The sequence below is a fragment of the Sminthopsis crassicaudata genome, chromosome 4 (genome assembly GCF_048593235.1).
Source record: "Sminthopsis crassicaudata isolate SCR6 chromosome 4, ASM4859323v1, whole genome shotgun sequence".
Lineage (NCBI taxonomy): Eukaryota > Metazoa > Chordata > Mammalia > Dasyuromorphia > Dasyuridae > Sminthopsis > Sminthopsis crassicaudata.
Genome location: NC_133620.1, coordinates 307379126 through 307398456, shown reverse-complemented (window position 1 = coordinate 307398456; position 19331 = coordinate 307379126). Strand labels below are relative to the sequence as shown.

Here is a 19331-nt window from a genome sequence, read left to right as displayed (position 1 = left end):
ACAGTAACTAACAAAAGTACTCTTTGAGCAGACCTTGAGTCTTCTTACTAAAAATCCAGCACACTTTCTTCAAGTCACTGATACACATATTAAACAACATAGAACCAAAATCAGATTGCTGGGTCTCACCATCAGAGACTTCTTTAAGTCAATTCTTAACGGGGCATCTTTTAAGTTAATTATTTCAGCATAATTGGTTTCTTTTGTAATCCTATATATTTTATTTATACATTCAAAAAAATAGACTTCACCACACTGCCACAGTGATCTATAATACAAAAAAATTTTAAAAGCCCTGATCTAGCTCTCTTTTCTCCATCTTGTCCCAAAGAATATTGAGAATCAGATGTTTTCCTGTTGTACAGTATTTCTCTGCTCTAGACTAGTGACTGTTTCCCCTTTCCCAAAAAGAAAATAAGTTCAGTCTTTTATAATTGAGTTTTTAAAAAATAAACTTTTGTTGATATCCTTTGTTTTTATATTGAATTGATTTTAACCATTCCCTCCCAGAAAGCCATACCTTATAATAAAGACTTTATTTTAAAGAGAAGAAAAGTTTAGCCAATATGACATTGAAAAATTCTGATATTATATATAAGAGCCATATAGGTGGTCCCTATCTTGTGTTTCTCATATCTCTTCTTTGGGACCAACTTTTATCATTTTCAGTTGTTTTCTTTCCATTTTATATATTTGTAGTCATTATGATTGTTTTCCTGGTTTTCTTTCACTTTTCATCAGTTCTCATAAGTCTTGCCATGCTTCTCAGTATCTATCACATTCATCATTATTATAACTTAGAAATATTCATGTATCTATTTTGTTACCATAAAAGGTGCTCCTATAGGTATTTTGGTATATATGGGGCTTTTCTTTTTATTATTGACCTTGATCAATATAAGACTTTACAGTAGCAAAGGTGTAAACATATTAGTAACTTTTTTTTCACATGATTCCTAATTGCTTTCCAGAATGCTTAAAAAGTATATCCAATTTCACAAAAAACAAACAAAAAAACCCTAAGGTTTTCCATATCCTCTAATCTTCATCAGTGACTATTCTTATCTTTTATCATCTTTGTCATTTTTCTGGGTATAAGAAAAAGGGACCTCAGGGTTATTTTGATTTGCTTTTCTCTTAACATTAGAAATTGTTAATTTGCTGTTTTGCTCTTTTTCATATCTTTGGACCTCCAATATATTGGAGAGTGGCTCTCGGTCATATATTTGCATTAATTCCATATATGTTTTGGTTATTATATCCATACCCAAAATATTTTCTCAGTTAACTGCTTCCCTTCTTATCCTGGTTACATTTACTTTATTTGTGAAAAAGTTTCAAATGTTTGCAATTTGAATGTTAAGAAAGATACATGATTTACTTCTCTTTTGATTTTTTTAAAAGTAGATCTTTCATATTCAAGTCACATAAGTATTTTTACCTTTTTGTGGTATATGATGTATTTTATTGGTGTAAACCCAATTTCTGCTGCTACTTCCAGTTTTTCCAGTAATTATTATCAAATAGGATTTTCCTATTTCTTTCCTAGGTAATTTATGTTTTCAAGTTTTATGAACACTAGGTTATTAAGTTCAATTATTTCTGATTCTTCCATGTATAGTCTGTTTCAGTGATCTAGTTTTCTTAACAATACAAAATACTTTTGATGAATTCTCCTTTGATACAAATTGATGTTTGCAAGTGCTATTCTTCCCTTATTCCAAATGTATTTCTTCATTTCCCTTAATGTTCTAGATCCTCTAAATGATTTTATTATTATTATTAATCTAGCTCTATAAAGTATCCCGTTGCTAGGCTGATTTACTATAAACACTGAGTCCACAAATTACTACTATAGCATTATCTTGAGTATGTCAGTGTCCTTCTAATTAATTTGAGTTCTATATTTCTTTAAGTAGCATTTTACACTTTTATCTTTAGAGATATTATATTGCTTTGATAGAGTGACTTCATGATATTTTGTAGTTAAATGGCCTTTATGTTATTACTTCCTAGTTTTTATTATTATAATATGGAAATACCATTTGTTTTTGTAGGTTTATATTGTAACCTGCACCTTAACTGAAGGAGTCCATTGTCTTTTCTTTGCTGATTCCCTATGGCATCAAAAAATAAGGATAGTTAAATCTTACCTTTGCCTGTGTTTATTTCTTTAATTTTTTTCTCTTGTATTATTACTACTAGCATTTCTGGAATTCTGTCAAATAGCAAAAAGAAAAGAAGATATCCTTCCTTCTGTATTTTTTAGAAAAACTTATAGTATTTGTCATTGCATATAAAATGCATTTTAGGTTTCAGATAGTTTTAAAATCACATTTTAAATCCTCTGCATGTTCTTTGTAGGATTTTTAGCATAAATGATTATTGAAATTTGTAAAAAGCTTTTTCTGCCTCTATTGATATAATCATGGTTTGTTTTAATGAAGACATGTTGACTCTTTGTAATCACTACTTCCTTTTCTAAATGTTCATTTACAATTTAGTAATGTGGCCTATTCTTAATAAAAAGTCAGATTCACTGATGTATAGGTTACATTCTCTTTACTTTTTTTGAAAATCAGGATATTTCCCCTTCTTTAGTTTTGTGGTACCTCTTCCATTCTGCCTGATTTTTTATACTTCACTGCCAATAGTATAACAGTCACATCTGCTGTTTTAAATATCTTAGGATATAGTTCATCTGGTGTAGTGACTGTAATACATCAAGGGCATTTTCTTACTTCCTATTTGTCTTGGGTATTAATTATCTATTAACCACTTTTGTATCATCTAGTCCAAATATTATTCTACATAATAGAGAAAATACATTCTACATGATAGAGAATTAAATGCAGAATAAGAATTGAATAACTGTGGTAATAACTCTTGGTAAGAAGAAGCTTCATTCCCATATAAACTCAATGCTTAATTTGTTAGACTTTATACCAGCAAACAGTTCTTGCAAGAAAACTTTTCAAAACTTCTTCATAGTTAAAGTCTCATATCCCAATTTATTGTCATATATTTAATATTCTCATACAAATTCAATGTTCTTTTTGTTTTTAATCCAAATTCTCTCCCTCCATTCTCTACCCTAACAATTAAAAAAAAAAACCAGAAAGTACAATAACTCTTATACATGTGAACTCATGCAAACCATTAGTTTGTCCCGGTCAGTTGTTCCCAGTCAGTCGTCCCATGTTCTCCAGGTTGAAGGGCAGTTGAGAATCCAAAGTTTGAAGCCTAGAGAAAACAGATTAGGGGGGCAGATTAAAACTGGGGTATCATCTAGGGTTGAGATGGCAGGAATGGGGCCTTTAGCAGGAAATATATCAGGTCCCTTTTGTGGGCTGCCTGTAAGAATGCTGATGGTCCATCTAACTATCAAAGAGAAGTAGGAGAAAATGCTAGGAGATCCTGAGCCTTCCCTCCTACTATCCCCACTCTTTTGGGGAAGGGGTAAAAGGGGCTAGAGGGAGTGCAAAGTATCAGCACTGCCTACCGAGCTTACCAGCCCCTGAAGTGTTCGGACTCTCCTGGGATAAAAGGGGAAACCCCAAATTCCTATCAGGGAACAGGATGTTGGGTCCCTGTGGTGTTCGCTGACATAGTTCCTCCAGTGTTCCTCCTGCTTGAACTCAAGACAAAGACTGGGATTTCCTTGGACAGTTATTATAGCACCTAAGGTCTAAGTCTGGGAGAGATTTGTATTAAAAGGGCACCTCCACTCTGAGTGTCTTTTCAGGAGGTAGAAATATCTGAGAAAAGAGCTGAGAGTCTCAGGTTAGATAGTTAAAGGAAAACCAACAGCTGTTTGGAAGTTGAGAGTAGTGGGTCCCAGGTCTTACTAGGCTGGGAGTTTTTCAGCTTTGAAAGAGACAAGTCTGCTGGGTGCCTAAGGGCAGAGATATAGTATCAGTCCCCGGATTTGAAAGAGAGGGAAAAAAAAAGAATGGACCTATTTGGTGGATGGAGAGTGAGATTGGAATTCAGGTAATCTATTCAGAGTTAAACTAATCTAATCAGTTCAGAGCTAATCTATGTTTGAGATTGAGGTACTTTTCTCCAACCCTGTGTGTCTCTGAATTAAGAAACAGTTTAAAGGAGAATGAATAGAAGCTATAATATGAGCTAATTATATAATAACAATGCTATTTGATAGCACTTGGCCCACATTAATAGTTATAATAACTCATCTATCTTGTAGATTCTTTATGGGTTTACAAACATTTTCCTCCCAACAGCTCTGTCATAAGTAAAATTCTAAAAAGGTAGACTGAAGCACAATCTCTCCAAGCAAGATAATAGTTTATGAGCAGGATCATGAACCCTGTAAATTAGGTCAATGGCTACCTCAGTTAAGTCAAAGACTCCTCCCTTCTATAGTTTTGAGGGAATATGGAACAAAAAATGGAACTTCTAAGATAGGAAACAAGTTGCAATTGCTTTCAAGAGTTTAGCATCATGAATGGTGGTCAGTATAATTAGTTACAGAGATGAAGCATGGAAAACAATTATGATTGATTGTAAATTGTGAATGAGTGACTAATAGTAACCCTCTTCCTTACCTTCTGTGCCTAAGAAATGTTCATTCTTTGAGTTCACTTGCAACATCAGAGATAATGGACAGTCTTGTTTGGAGAGCAAACCAGACATCTATGAGAGTTAGAATGAGGATATAAAGATACCAGACTAGACTCCCAAATGTCTACCTACATTCCTCCAGTATAGCAAATTTCCTTGAAGCAAAAATAGAACAGTGATTAATCTAGTGATAACTAGATTTCAGGCCAGCTGAATTCCTGAGTTAAGTCCAGAGATAAAGAATTATGACTTAGGCAGTTAAAGGACAACATCAATTAATTGTAAATAGCATCAATAAAAATGATATAGAATAAATTTAATTGTCTCACTTATAAGGTAGTGCAAATATTATTAATCCCATTTTACAAATGATGATGTGACAGGTGAGTGTTAGAATCGGACTTCAAATCTAAATAATCTGATATTGATTCAATTTAATATACAATTAAAATGCACTTAATGTGTGTGATGCATTATGCCCAACACTGGTATCTTTTATTCTGCAATAAATAATAAATAGTCCTCCTGATTGTTGTAAACAATAGAGGCATCATAATGTTGTATTTTCACATCTACTGGTATGAATGGGTTTAAATTATACCTTTGGCTCCCAGTGGAGGACTTTTGAATGTTTTGTATTTTTTTTTAAAGAATATTAACCACAGAGGAAGTATCATTTAACATCATTTCAGTTTAGAATTCCTAGCTTTGAATTTCCACCAGATTGTTTACTGCCCATATAATATTAGACTACTCACTTTAAACCTCTCTAGTCTCATTTTTCTTATCTGTTAAACTAAAGAGGCTAGAATAAATGATCTCTAAAGTTTGCAAGTCCTGAAGCTATAATCTTGTTTTGATAAAGTCAGAGCAAAATGTTAAAAGAAGCATTCAGGAGCTTTTTGCTGGTGTTATGGTAGAGTGTAGCTAACTCAGCTTTGCTTATTTTCCCCTAATTAGATTTTTTCTAGTGACCGAAGCTGGTTTTGAAAACTTGGGCTTCTGGGTATCAGTAAAAGACTTGTTTTCCTTCCTCCCTCCCTTTGTTCCTTCCTTCCCCCTTCCCTTTCTTCCTCTCTCCCTATCTCTTCCTCTTTTTATCCCTCTTTCATTCCTTTCCCTTCTTTCTTCCTTTTTAATCCTCTTCCAGGCCTCTTCAACCCTCTGAGAAAAGTAAAGTGGCACTTCTTTTTCTGGACCAAGGGAATTTGAAAGGATAATACTTAATTATAAAAATTTTCTTAAATTGAAGGTTATCTTCTCTAACCCTTTCATAAATAACTTTCTAAATATTTCTTGGGGGAGTTAAATGATATAATCAATACAGAAAGACTCATCTTCCTGAGTTCAAATCTGGCCTCAAATACTTACTAGCTGTATGATATTGGGCAAGTAATTTAACTCTATTTTGATTTTCTCATCTGTAAAAAAGAACTGGAGAAGCAAATGGAAAACAACTCCACTTTCTTCACCAAGAAAACTACAAGTGGGGGTCACAGAGTCAAACATTCCTGAAATGACTAAACCACAATATATATTCATTGAGTCTTTCATGGGATAAAGGAAATAAGAAGTGTTAGCATCTAGATTCCAACTAGTATTATAACATATTGCTTTATAACTTTGAGTATGTTATTGTTTTGAGGTGAGAATTTAAAAATACTTCAGCTACATTTTTATCCAGATAGGCTGATAATTCTTACCATGTCATCTGCCACATATATTGTACCTTGCATTCATTTTATTTTACTATTTCTTGTGCAAGTGCTTTGTCTCTATCAGAATATAAATTCCTTGTGGTTATAAATCATGTCTTTTTTGTTCTCCATTTGTACTACCTACCACAATGTTAAGAGATAGTAGCTGCTTGACAAATTTTTGTTAAAACTCATTTGGAAAGTTCAAGGCGGATGTGATTACTCAGTTAAACCTTTATTAAACTCCTACCATACGCCACCTATTAGGAAAGCTAAGTCTACTAAGTCATTTGAGCTCTTAAGTTCTGAAATAATACTGTGCTAAGCCAATTGGATTCTCTCTCTAAGTTTGGTATAGGAATACTCTGAGTGGCAGATCACTAGACTGTTTTAAGGAATGGCAGATCAGCCCAGTCAAAAATGAGCAAGTTAAAGCTCCCATAATAACCAGTAATAGCATCAGGTCCCTGAATAGCCATTGGATTTCCATCCTGAAAACTAAAACAAAGGATAACAAAATTCAAATTAAACCAAAATAAAAAAGTGTAAGAAAAGAAGAGTTTATTATGCAGGTAAATCCAATAAACATTAAGATGGTTTTAAATTCCCAGATTTCTTAATATAAGAATTACACATACAGTCTCTAGACATAAGAACACAATACTTCTGAATTATTTTCTCCTAGAGAAAAAAAATTTGAAATGTACCTCAGGTGTATTGTCAGAAGTTATGTTTTTGATAATGGGATTCTTGACCCTTTCCCAAGAGTCTCCAAGTGCAGGGGGCTCAGACTGGAGCAGACAGTAGTCTCTTGAAATCTAAGTTCTCAGAGAGAAAGACTTCATCCTTTGAACTCATTGCTCTTTGATAGACAAATGTCTACCAGCAGTCTTCCCTTATAATGGTACTCCTTATACCCTGATTTTAAGGGGAGAAAAAAGGATAGAAATGAGTGAAATGTAACTTACAGAGAAGCCCAAAATAAAAATTATAATTGTTGAAACTTGTTCATTTCACTGTAGACTAGCAGAATAAATGGTGTGTGTGTTTATAAATAATCATTAGAATACAGCATACTTCATTATAATTAACAGCTTTGACTTTTATTGTTTTGTGGTTTTTTTGTTTTAAACTAAGATAAGAAAATGGTATTCTCCCTTACCTACAAATCTACGAAAGTTCTTACCCATTATTGACTGGTAATAAAGGAGTTTTCAAAAGAAAAAAGAAACTTGTTCATTTCTTTGACACTGACTCCTAGTTCTACTTTTCTTTGTTCTTTATCATTAAATCTATGATCCCAAGACCCTTTTTCATGCTGTTCCCTTTTCCTGGGATGTCCTACTGTATTTCACTTCTACTTAGGGCTTCCTATCCAATAATCATTCTCAAGTCACAGAGCCATAGATTCAAGCTGCTCCCTTTTATGAAACCACCTCTGATTTCCCTAGGTGAAAATATCTCTATACTTGTATAATATTTTGAAATATCCCTAATTGTTTCACCCTGTCTTTTCTACTTTAGGTAGTAGGAAACTAGAAAGTCATGCTTTCCTTCCCTTTATTCCTTTCTTACTCCTTCCTTTCTTTCCTCTTTTCTTTCCTCTTTCCTTTCCTTCCTCCCTCCCTACTTCTCCCTCCTTTTATCCCACTTTCATTGCTTTCCTTTCCCCCTTTCTTCCTAGGAAGCTAAGAACTATTAAGTGTTTGAGGCTGGATTTGAACTCATGTCCTTCTGACAGCAGGATCAGTGTTCCAAACACTAACCCCCTTCTCTACTGCCACCCCCCCCAGCTTCTTAATGTGGATGTTTCCCATAAATCTGTCCTTGGTTTTTCTCTCAATACTATGTCCATTGTCAATATCTTTCTCTTCCAATTTTAACTACCACCTCTCTGCAAATGACTCCAGAATCTCTTAACATAAATCCCTTTTAAGCTCCACGTGTCTTAACAATAGGATATTTTCCATTTGTATGGTTCTTCATCTCAAACTCGGCATGCCCCAAACAACTTGTTATCTTTCACTATAACGTTTCTTCAAATAGTTTCACATGCTGCTGAATAAAGCTAGGGAAAAATTATCAAAACCATGCTAATCTAACAAGATTGCAGAGTAAAGGTAGCAACTCATAAGCTTTCCTAAATTCTCCTAAAAATTTTAACATTTCAAAATTAATAATAGAGCATTAGAACTAACAAAAGGACAGTGTGAAACAATTTTCCAACCCAAGATCACCTAAAAATTTGACAGGAAATATCTGTTATCTGACAAAATACAGTACAGCACAGCCCATGCTTGAGCAAGCCAGTAGCCAACTAGTAGCCTTGGGAAGTTAGCAGTAGGCCTTGAAGTGACTTGAATCAACAGTGGCTACTTCTAGAGCTCTATCCCACATGTAGTAAAGGGTCAGATAACGTGTCTGAAGTAAATTACTAAGGATGCTTTTCTGGCACTGGGTTCATGTAGCGAGCTGTCATCTCCAGAAGCTGCCGGATCACTCTCTGGGAAGAGATCTGCTGTGTCTACTCAAATCTCTCAGACAGATTCTTCTTCCTGTAACGAACCGTTGTCTCCAGGCAGTTGCTGTTAACTCTTGTCCAGAGAAGTGACTTCCTTTCCTGCAGAGAGCCCCGTCAGGCCTGATGTAATGCAGAGACTTCTCCTCTTCCTGGAGTGCTATCCTCCCCCAGTCCAATCTGCTCTCCAGGCCCAATGTTGCCTCTTTTATCCTCCCAGAGAATGGGCGTGGGATAATGCAAGGGCTTCTGGGAAGAACCACTTCAGCCAATGAGCTTGCTCCTTCTATCAAGTCAACCTGAGTTCTCACCTTGTAATTGTCCAGACAACCTAAATTCTCACCTTGTCACTGTCCAGACAACCTGAGTTCTCACCTAGTAATCCTAACATCTCCCCCTTTCTTTTGATTTAGAACATAGGACAGTCATGACCTTGAAACATAAATCCATCAATATGGGAAGTATTACACATAATTACATAAATTACATAAGCACATAGTAACATAGTAACATAACATGTTAGAAGTATATAACAAATAACATAATCAAATAATCATACATTGAAAATTTATAAATGTCCATAAGTCCATTGTCCATTAGTCTCATCTTGTGTGAGGAAGTCCAATGATTCCTGCTGGTTTTAAAGTTCTTTAACAGTCTTTTTATTAGCCATGCTCTTTCAATACCAGATGTTTCTTAGATTTTCTCCTTTATTTTGAGGTCTTTCTCTTTTTCTGTCTCTCTCTGATGGACAAGGCAAATACGACTCGTTGGCACCCATCTGATTCCTTCTCCTGCTGAAGAAATACAAGCAAACCCTCTCTCCCAGGCAGTTAACCTATCTAATTACCTTCTATTTACCACTTTCTAAATCTCTTCTCATCATCTGGCAATTACATTGGAATTGTTTGCACTGGATACAGCCCTGTTGGTTTAAAAAGCCTGTATTCTCCCCAAGTGTAATCCATTTTTGCAATCTGATTGCCTTTTGGCTCACTTATCAGGTAATCTCTTTCTGCCATGTGATTGCTTTTCTGCTGGTTGATCAAATCAGAGTCCTGACCTTCTAAAGGCTCTTTGGGTGTAACATCAGCTGCCATCATGCCCCAAGTCTTTTTTGCCTGGGGTCCTGGGCCTGGGCCCCTCATCCCATTTCCCTGAATTAGTTTACACTCTGATGCCCAATGGAATCCTCTGTTGCATTTTGGACATGGGGTTTTAGGTCTTCTTTCACCCTGTCTTCTCACTGTATCTCCATACCTACACTGAGCTCTTAGATGTCCAATTTTTCCACATTGGAAACATCTCCGAGTTTCTCTAGAAGTCCCTTGCCAGGAGGGACCCTGTCTTTCCACGTTCATCATTGTCCGGGTGTAAAAAGCATTTGTTCCCACTGTAGCATAGCATCTTATGATCTCCTCTAAAGGAGCATCTTTGTCTAATCCCCATATAATTCTTTTGCAAATCTCATTGGCATTTTCCTTAGCCAGATGTCTAGTCATTATTTCTGTAGCTGCATTTTCTCCAATAGTTCTTTTGACAGCAATTTGTAAACGTCCCACAAAATCTGCAAAAGGTTCATTGGGACCTTGCTGTATTTTAGTGAAAGCCTCTCCGCGATCTTTCTGTCCAGGGAGGACACCCCAAGCTTTTATTGCAGCCTTAGCAATTTGTTCATATATTGTCATGGTATAATTAGTCTGTTCTGAATTCTCTCCATACCGACCTTTACCAGCTAAGTGCTCAAAAGTGAATTGTGTGTTAACTCCTATTTCCAAATTGCATCTGATTTGAATTTTACATAATTCATGAAATTCCGCAAGCCATAATAAATTTTCTCCAGGTTCCAGGCATGTCCTTGTTATGAATTTCCAATCATTTGGGGTTAGGACTTCATAAGACAAACCATCTAGTAACATTTTGACATAAGCTGATGTAGCCCCATAAAGGGTACAACCTTTTTTCAAATCTTTAATTTTATTCAAATCTAAAGGTGCATATTTTCTCCTTTTATGTCCTACAGAGTCAATCTCTTCAATCACAGGATATGCATGTATAAAATCACTTATATCCTGTCCTTCTCCCTTAGCTTTAACCAATGCTTTTTCTAATCTTGTCATAGGCTTAGACTGCTTCACAGACAATTCTGTTTGTGTTTCTGCCTCTTCCTCTCCTCCTTCTTGCTCCACCCCTGAAGGGTTAATTGAGGGAGGAGATGGGAGGTGCTCCTGTTGCTGTTGCTCAGAATTGTACTTATCTTCATTGTTATCTGATTCATCCTTTTCACCTAGTTTAGTTGACACCTCCCCATTTTGCTCCTTCATCTCTTCCTTTAGAATAACATTTTTTAAAGCCATTTGGATTAAATTGTAGGTATGAATTGTATCTTTGGAAACTGAGTTTGGTCTGGAACCAAAGGGCAAAATGTCACAAAGGCAATTGTAGTGTTCACCTAATTGCTCTCCTACTAATTTCCACTCATCTGGATCCAATTCTTTTTCCAGAGAAAAAGAAGGACATATGACCTTCACAGTTCTTAAAAGTTCAGTAATCTCCTCTAAAATTATAATCAATCCTTGGCTTTTCATAACCTTGATGATGCTCTCTAAACATTTTCCTTGAACAGAAGGTGTTTGCCCCATTTCACTATAAGAGATTGCTGGTTTAGCCGTTAACAAGTTAAGTTCCTTATTTATCTATTAGCACACTCACTTAATCTTTAACAAAGTTTCCTTGTTACTCACGGTTCTGGGTCAGAGAGACTGAGATCTGGATGGGAGGCTTTTCCACTGGAATCAGGACTGTGTCTGTCCCTGTTCGGGCACCAAATTGCAAAGGTCTGGTCTAGCTCCTCTTGTCAGGATAAGCAAAAGTCCTGGCCCCACGTGTGGACGCCATTTGTAGCAAGCTGTCGTCTCCAGAAGCTGCCGGATCACTCTCTGGGAAGAGATCTGCTGTGTCTACTCAAATCTCTCAGACAGATTCTTCTTCCTGTAATGAACCGTTGTCTCCAGGCAGTTGCTGTTAACTCTTGTCCAGAGAAGTGACTTCCCTTCCTGCAGAGAGCCCCGTCAGGCCTGATGTAATTCAGAGACCTCTCCTATCTCTGGAGTGGTGTCCTCTTTTAGTCCAATCTGCTCTCCAGGCCCAATGTTGCCTCTTTTATCCTCCCAGAGAATGGGCGTGGGATAATGCAAGGGCTTCTGGGAAGAACCACTTCAACCAATGAGCTTACTCCTTCTATCAAGTCAACCTGAGTTCTCACCTTGTAATTGTCCAGACAACCTGAATTCTCACCTTGTCACTGTCCAGACAACCTGAGTTCTCACCTAGTAATCCTAACAGGTTCAGAACTCTATTGTATTACCTTTACAGGGATCCAGGTCACAATCTCAGGGTGAGAAGGAGCACCAGCACAATATAACTTGAAGCTACAGAGAAATGGGGGCTCTGGTCACACTTACAAGATGAAAAAGGGTACTTGGGGTTGCTCACAGGCTAGAACACAGACAAGAACAGCAGTGGTTATACCTCTCTCCCTAGAACATACCACTTTAAGGGAGCTAAAAACTTACAGGTCTCCAGAATGAATTCTATCAACATGAACACGAGAAACTTGAAGTTTTGGACAGTGTCCCTTCTACTCCAGGAGCAAAGTCCAATTTTAACATGAAGTTAAAAGTTAAGAAATAGGCTAGAGGAAATAGAGAAATAGGCTAGGTAGTGGAGTTGATAGAGCACCAGCCCTGAAGTCAGGAAGACCTGAGTTCAAATCTGAACTCAGACACTTAACACTTCATAGGTGTGTGACCCTAGGCAAGTCACTTATCCCCAGTTGCCTCAGCAAAAAAAATAAATAAATAAATAAATAAATAAAAAAGAAAATAAAAAAGAAATAGGCTAGAAAAATGAAAAAAGGATAGAAAAATAAAATTTAGAAAAGCCTCCTAACCATAAAAAGTTACTATGGTGATAGAGAAGATGAAAACACAAGCTCAGATGAGGACAACAATGTCAGAATGATTACATGCAAAGCCTCAAAGAAAAATATAAATTGGTCTCAGTTCCCCTTCTCCCAAGAATTCCTAAAAGATTTCAAAAATATTTTTAAAATTAAGAGAGAAGAAAAAATGATAGTGAAACAAGAAAATAATAAAAAGAGAGTCAACACCTTGGTTAAGGAAACAGAAAAATGGGGAAAGATGTAAAAAAAAAAAAAAAACTTCACTGATGAAAACAACTCCTTAAGAAGTAGAATTGGCCAAATGGAAAAGAAGGTACAAAAATTCACTGAAGAAAATAATTTTCTAAAAATTGGAATTGGTCAAGCAGAAACTAGAGGTTCCATGATAAGAAACAATAAAATGAAATCAAATGAATTGCAAAAAATATCTCTTTGGATATAGCTCTTTGAAAGAGAGCTGAACTGGAAAAGAGATCAAGGAGAGAGATAATTTAAGAATGATTAGGCTACCTGAAAGCCAAGTTTAAAAAAAGAGCCTAGACATTGTATTTCAAGAAATTATTGAGGAAAACTGCCTTGCTATCTTAGAAACAGAGGGTAAGACATACCAAAATGAAAATTCCAAAAAATATTGCAAAATTCCAGAGCCCCTAGATCAAGGAGAAGAAATGGCAAATAAGCAGAAAGAAACAATTCAAATATCATGAAGCCATAATTGAAATAACACAAAATTTAGCAGCTTCTACATTAAAGATTTGGAGTGCTTGAAGTATGATGTTCCAGAAGGCAAAAGATCACCAGAAAAAGTGAGTATATTCCTTTAGGGAAAAAAAGGAATATTTAATGAAATAGAAAAGTTTCAAGCATTCCTGATCAGAGTTAAACAAAAAGTTTGATTTTTAAATATAAGACTCAAAAGAAGCATAAAAGCTAAGAAAGCGAAATCATAAGGAATTCAACAAGGTTAAACTGCTTACTTTTCCTACATGGAAAGATGATACTTGTAACTCCTAAGAACTTTATTATTATCATTAGAACAATTAGAAGGAATATACCTAGATAGAGGGCACAGGTATGAGTTGGCTATGATGGGATGATAGCAAAAAAAAAAAAAAAATCCTAAGTGTACTGGAAGAAGGGGGAATGAAGGCATAAAAGGCACAATAGAATTTTTCAGTGAAAGGAAATATGGTAGTGCTGAGCTATTCTTGAAAACCTTACTCTCATCAGAATTAGCTGAAAGAGAGAATAATATAAACACTCATTTGAATATAGAAATCCATCTTACACTGCAGAGAAGTAGCAGAGATTGGGGACAAGAGAAGGTGAAGACAGAGAAGATAAGGTAGAATAGGGGAGGTGATGGTCAGAATAAGAAAACTAGCATGGATGGGAAAATACAGTCAGTAATCATAACTGTGAAAGTTAATGAGAAGAACTCATCCATAAAACAGAAGTGGATAGCAGAGTGGATTAAAAAACCAGAATCCTACAATATGCTTATCCAAAAATAAATGAATGAAGGAATAAATAAATAAATAAATGAACAAAGGAGCAAATAAATAAAAAATCAACACACATTTGAAGCAAAGAAACAGACAAATTAAAGCCCTAGAGAATTTAGTATGCTTTAGCTAAAGCAAAAAAAACTTGCAATTATTATCTTAGACAAAAGAAAAATTGAAAGTTAAAAAGTTCCCCAGATCACTAAGTATCAATACTAAACATATATGCATCAAATAAATGATATTGCATTCAAATTTCTAAAGAAAAAATTAAATGAGTTATGGAAGGAAATAGACAATAAAATTATGATAGTAGGGGACCTCAATTTTTTTCACTTAGAACTGCACAAATCTAACTCCCAAAAACAAATAAGAAAGAAGTTAAGGATATCAATCTTTGCAAGTGATATGATGATTGACTTAAAGAACCCTAGAGAACCAACTAAACATTAATTAAGGTAATTGACAAGTTTAGCAAAATTTCAGGGTAGAAAATAAACCCAAATAAATCATTAGCATTTTTATATATCACCAACAAAGTTCAGCAGCAAGAGATTTCATTTAAAATAACTTTCATTTAAATAAATTTCATTTAAAATAACTCTAAACACTGCAAAATACTTAGGAATTTACCTGTCAAGAAAAATCCAGGGATTAAATAAACATAAATATAAAATATTTTGCACACAAATAAAATCAGATCTAAACAATTGGAAAAATATTAATTGTTCCTGGATAGACCAAGCCAATATAATAAAAATGACAATTCCACCTAAATTATTACATATTGTTTAAATCAAATAATCAAAAATTATTTTATAGAGCTAGAAAAATAAGAATAGAATTCATCTGGAGGAAGAAAAGATCAAGATTATCAAGGGAATTAATTGAAAAGTGAAGGATGAAAATCTAACAGTATCAGGTGTCAAATTATACATGCAAAGTGATAATCATAATTCACTACTCAATGAAAAATAGAATGGTTGATCAGTTGAATAGATTGAGTACACAATGCACAGAAATAAATGGCCATAGTAATCTAGTGTTTGATAAGTCTGAAGAACCAAGATTTTGGAGCAAGACTCACTATTTGACAAAAAATCCTGGGAAAACTTGAAAGCAGTGTGGAAAAACTTGGCATAGATCTCAGTTTCACACCACATACCAAGTTTGATAAGGTCAATATGGATTCATGATTTAGACATAAAGAGTGATACAAGCAAATTAGAGGAGTGTGGGGGAAAATTACCTTTCAGATACATAGATAAGGTGAAGATATACAACCAAGTAAAAATTAGGAAGAATCATGGAAAATAAAATGGATAATTTTGATTACATTAAAAAGATTTTGTCCAAATAGTACCAATTCACGTTAGGTGGAAAGAAGGGAAAAAAATAGGAAAAAATTTATAGGATTTCTTTGATAAAGTTCTCATTTCTCAAATATATAGAGAACTGAGACAAAGTTATGAAAATAGGAGTTATTTCCAAATGATAGTCAAAGAATTTGATTATTCTCAAATAGTCTCTCCTGGATCTGTTTTCCAGGTCTGTTGTCTTTCCAATTAGGTACTTGACATTCTTTTCAATTGTTTCGTTTTTCTGGTTTTGCTTGACTACTTCTTGGTTTCTCCTTGAGTCATTCATTTCTACTTGTTCGATTCTTTTTCCCATTTCATCAATTTTATTTTTTAGAGAGCTGTTTTCTTTTTCCAAACTCACTAATTTTATTTCTCAATGATTTGATCTCTTTATCCACTCTGGATGACTTCTCCAGACTCTCTTGCCAAGCTTCCCTTTCTCTTTCCTTTTCCCATTTCTCCATTTCCCATCTCTCTTGTGAGAGCCTTTTTGATTTCCTCTGCGAGAGTTTTGTGTATTGAGGAGCAGATCATATCCCCCTTAGGGGATTCTGCTGGAGACAGTCTGCTTTTAGTCTCCTCAAGGTTTGAAGTCTGCTCTCTATCCATACAGAAGCTGTCAATGGTTAGAGCCCTTTTAAATTTTTTGTTCATTTTGTCAGAGCTGGAATCGAAGAAAACTAATTGACAAGAGAAACAATTGGTGTGCTTTGGGGGGGTGGGGTGGGATGGGGCTGGATGGTGTTACCGAGATTCCTCTACAGACTGCGGGAGACAGCAGCGAAGCACTAACAGGACAGTGATGGCTGTGCTGTGTCTGTGCTCTGAGGCTCTAAGAGTGTGCTGAGTCACTCCAGGTGGGGGTGGGGGTGGCTGGGTCCCAAGAGACGCTAGCTTTCCGGGGGTTTTATTCTTTACCTCCAGTGTTTACACCTTCTCTGCTGATCCTGGCTTGCTGCCAAGACAGAATATCCACACTGGGGTAAAGGTCTTCTCCCAGAAATGGAAGAGATTGCACCCCTCCCTCTCAGGTCTGATCAATGTGAGCTGCCTGCCTCACTCTAGCTCCTGTCCTCAGCCTGGGCCCAGCACATACAGACCTTTTCTGGTGAATTTCAAGAATATCTTGTGTTGGTAATTATTTGTGGGGTTTTTTCTGGTCAAGCATTAATTCCAAGGCTTGTCATGAAGTAAATTCTGAGAGAAAACGCGGAGCTCAAGCAGCTGTGTGCCTCCTCTCCGCCATCTTGGCCGGAAGACCCCGTCAAAAGAATTTGAACAAGCAGTTTTTAAAAGAAATAAAAGCTACCCATATGTATATGGGGAAAATGCTCTAAATCAAAAATTAGGAAAAAGCAAATTAAAACACTTGTGAAGTAATATATCTGATCCACAAGATTGATTAATGTTATAGAAAAAGGAAATAAGAAATGTTTGAGGGGATATAGAAAAATAGGTACTTTAATACATTGTTGGTGGAATTGTGAACTGATCCAAAAGGATGAGTTCTGTTATAGCCAAAAGGCTATAAAACTGCTCAAAGAGCTATAAAACTATGCATACTCTTTGACTCAACAGTAGCAATACTAGATCAGGAGATCAAAGAAAAAGAAAAAACCCTATCATATCAAATCTTTTTGTGGTGGCAAAGACTTAGAATTTGAGGGAATGGTTGAACAAATTGTGGTATGTGATTGTGATATCATGGTATTGAGAGATAAGGAAAGGAAACCTGGAAAAACTTACATGAATGGATGCATGATAAAGTTAAAACAAAATAAAACAAAAAAAGAGAACATTGTACACAGTAACAGCAAAATTGTTTTGTGAAGAATTGTAAATGACTTTGCTATTCTTAGCAATACAGGGATTGAAGATAATTCCAAAGGACTAGGAAGAATGCTATCTGCTTCTAGAAAAAGAACTGATCCAATACATCAGTAATGAACTGAACCAGCTACACCCAGTGAAAGAACTCTGGAAGTTGACTATGAGCCACTACATAGAATTCCCAATTCCTATATTTTTGTCTGCCTACATTTTTGATTTCCTTTGCAGGCTAATTGTGCACTGTTTCAAAGTTCAGTTCTTTTTGTACACCAAAATAACTGTTTAGACATGTATACATATATTGTATTTAACTTATACTTTAACATATTTAACATGTATTGGGCAATCTGCCATCTGGGGGAAGGGTGGGGGGGAAAGAGAGGAAAAGTTGAAACAAAAGGTTTTGCAATTGTCAATGAAGGAAAATTATCTATGCATAAAATTTTTTGTAAAAAATTAATTAATTAATTTAAAAATAATTGATATTGCTTGAATTTGTTTTGAAGCATGCTTTTTAAAAATTATTTTACTTGAGTCTTTTTGCATAAAATAACTAATATGTAAAAATTTTACATAAATGCACATGTATAATCTCTATCTGATTGCTCATTATATCATGGAGGAAAGGGAGGGAAAGAACCTGGAATTCAAAATTTTAAATAACTGTGTTAAAAAAAAAATTGGAAAAAACAAATATGTAATCCAAAAAGAGCATTTTCATATATATAATGGAACATAAAGATTATTGTAAATCTCTATTTGATAAACACTGCCTTTTAAAATTAATTTTATAATTGTAATTTTTTTTGGCAGTGCATATGCATGGGTAATTTTTTACAACATTATCCCTTGTACTCACTTCTGTTCCGAATTTTACCCTCCTTCTCTCCACCCCCTCCCCTAGATGGCAGGCAGTCCCATACATGTTAAATGTGTTATAATATATCCGAGACACAATATATGTGTGCAGAACCAAATTTATTGTTGCACAGGAAGAAGACAAAAATAACCTGGGAAGAAAAACAAAATTGCAAACAGTTTGCACTCATTTCCCAGTATTCCTTCTCTGGGTGTAGCTGATTCTGTCCATCACTGATCAATTGGAATAGAATTAGATGTTCTCTTTATTGAAGATATCCACTTCCATCAGAATACATCCTCATACACTATCGTTGTTGAAGTGTATAATGATCTCCTAGTTCTGCTCATTTCACTCAGCATCAGTTCATGTAAGTCTCTCCAAGCCTCTGTATTCATCCTGCTGGTCATTTCTTACAGAACAATAATATTCCATAACATTCATATACCATAATTTATCCAACCATTCTCCAATTGATGGGCATCCATTCATTTTCCATTTCCAGCCACTACAAAAAGGGCTGCCACAAAACATTTTAGCACATACAGATCCCTTTCCCTTCTTTAGTATTTCTTTAGGATATAAGCCCAATAGTAGCACTGCTGGATCAACAGTTTGATAACTTTTTGGGCATAATTCCAGATTGCTCTCCAGAATGGTTGGATTCTTTCACAACTCCACCAACAATGGATCAGTGTCTCAGTTTTCCCACAGCTCCTCCAACATTCATCATTATTTTTTCCTGTCAGCCAATCTGATGATGAAATTGAAACTATTTCCACTCATATGAAAGAGTGTTCCAAATCACTACTGATCAGAGAAATGCAAATTAAGACAACTCTGAGATACCACTACACTCCTGTCAGATTGGCTAAGATGACAGGAAAAAAATGATGAATGTTGGAGGGGATGTGGGAAAACTGGGACACTAATAAATTGTTGGTGGAGTTGTGAAAGAATTCGGTCATTCTGGAGAGCAATCTGGAATTATGCCCAAAAAATTATCAAACTGT

General features: G+C 35.3%; 1 long non-coding RNA gene across 1 annotated transcript; it reads right to left on the bottom strand.

Moving 5' to 3' along the window:
- Positions 1–3097: 3097 nt before the first annotated feature.
- Positions 3098–7061, bottom strand: LOC141541032 (uncharacterized). The gene is made up of 3 exons (XR_012481633.1): positions 6989–7061; positions 4569–4656; positions 3098–3243 (listed from the first exon to the last, which is right to left on the bottom strand). It is a non-coding gene; the product is annotated as an uncharacterized LOC141541032 (long non-coding RNA).
- Positions 7062–19331: the final 12270 nt, after the last annotated feature.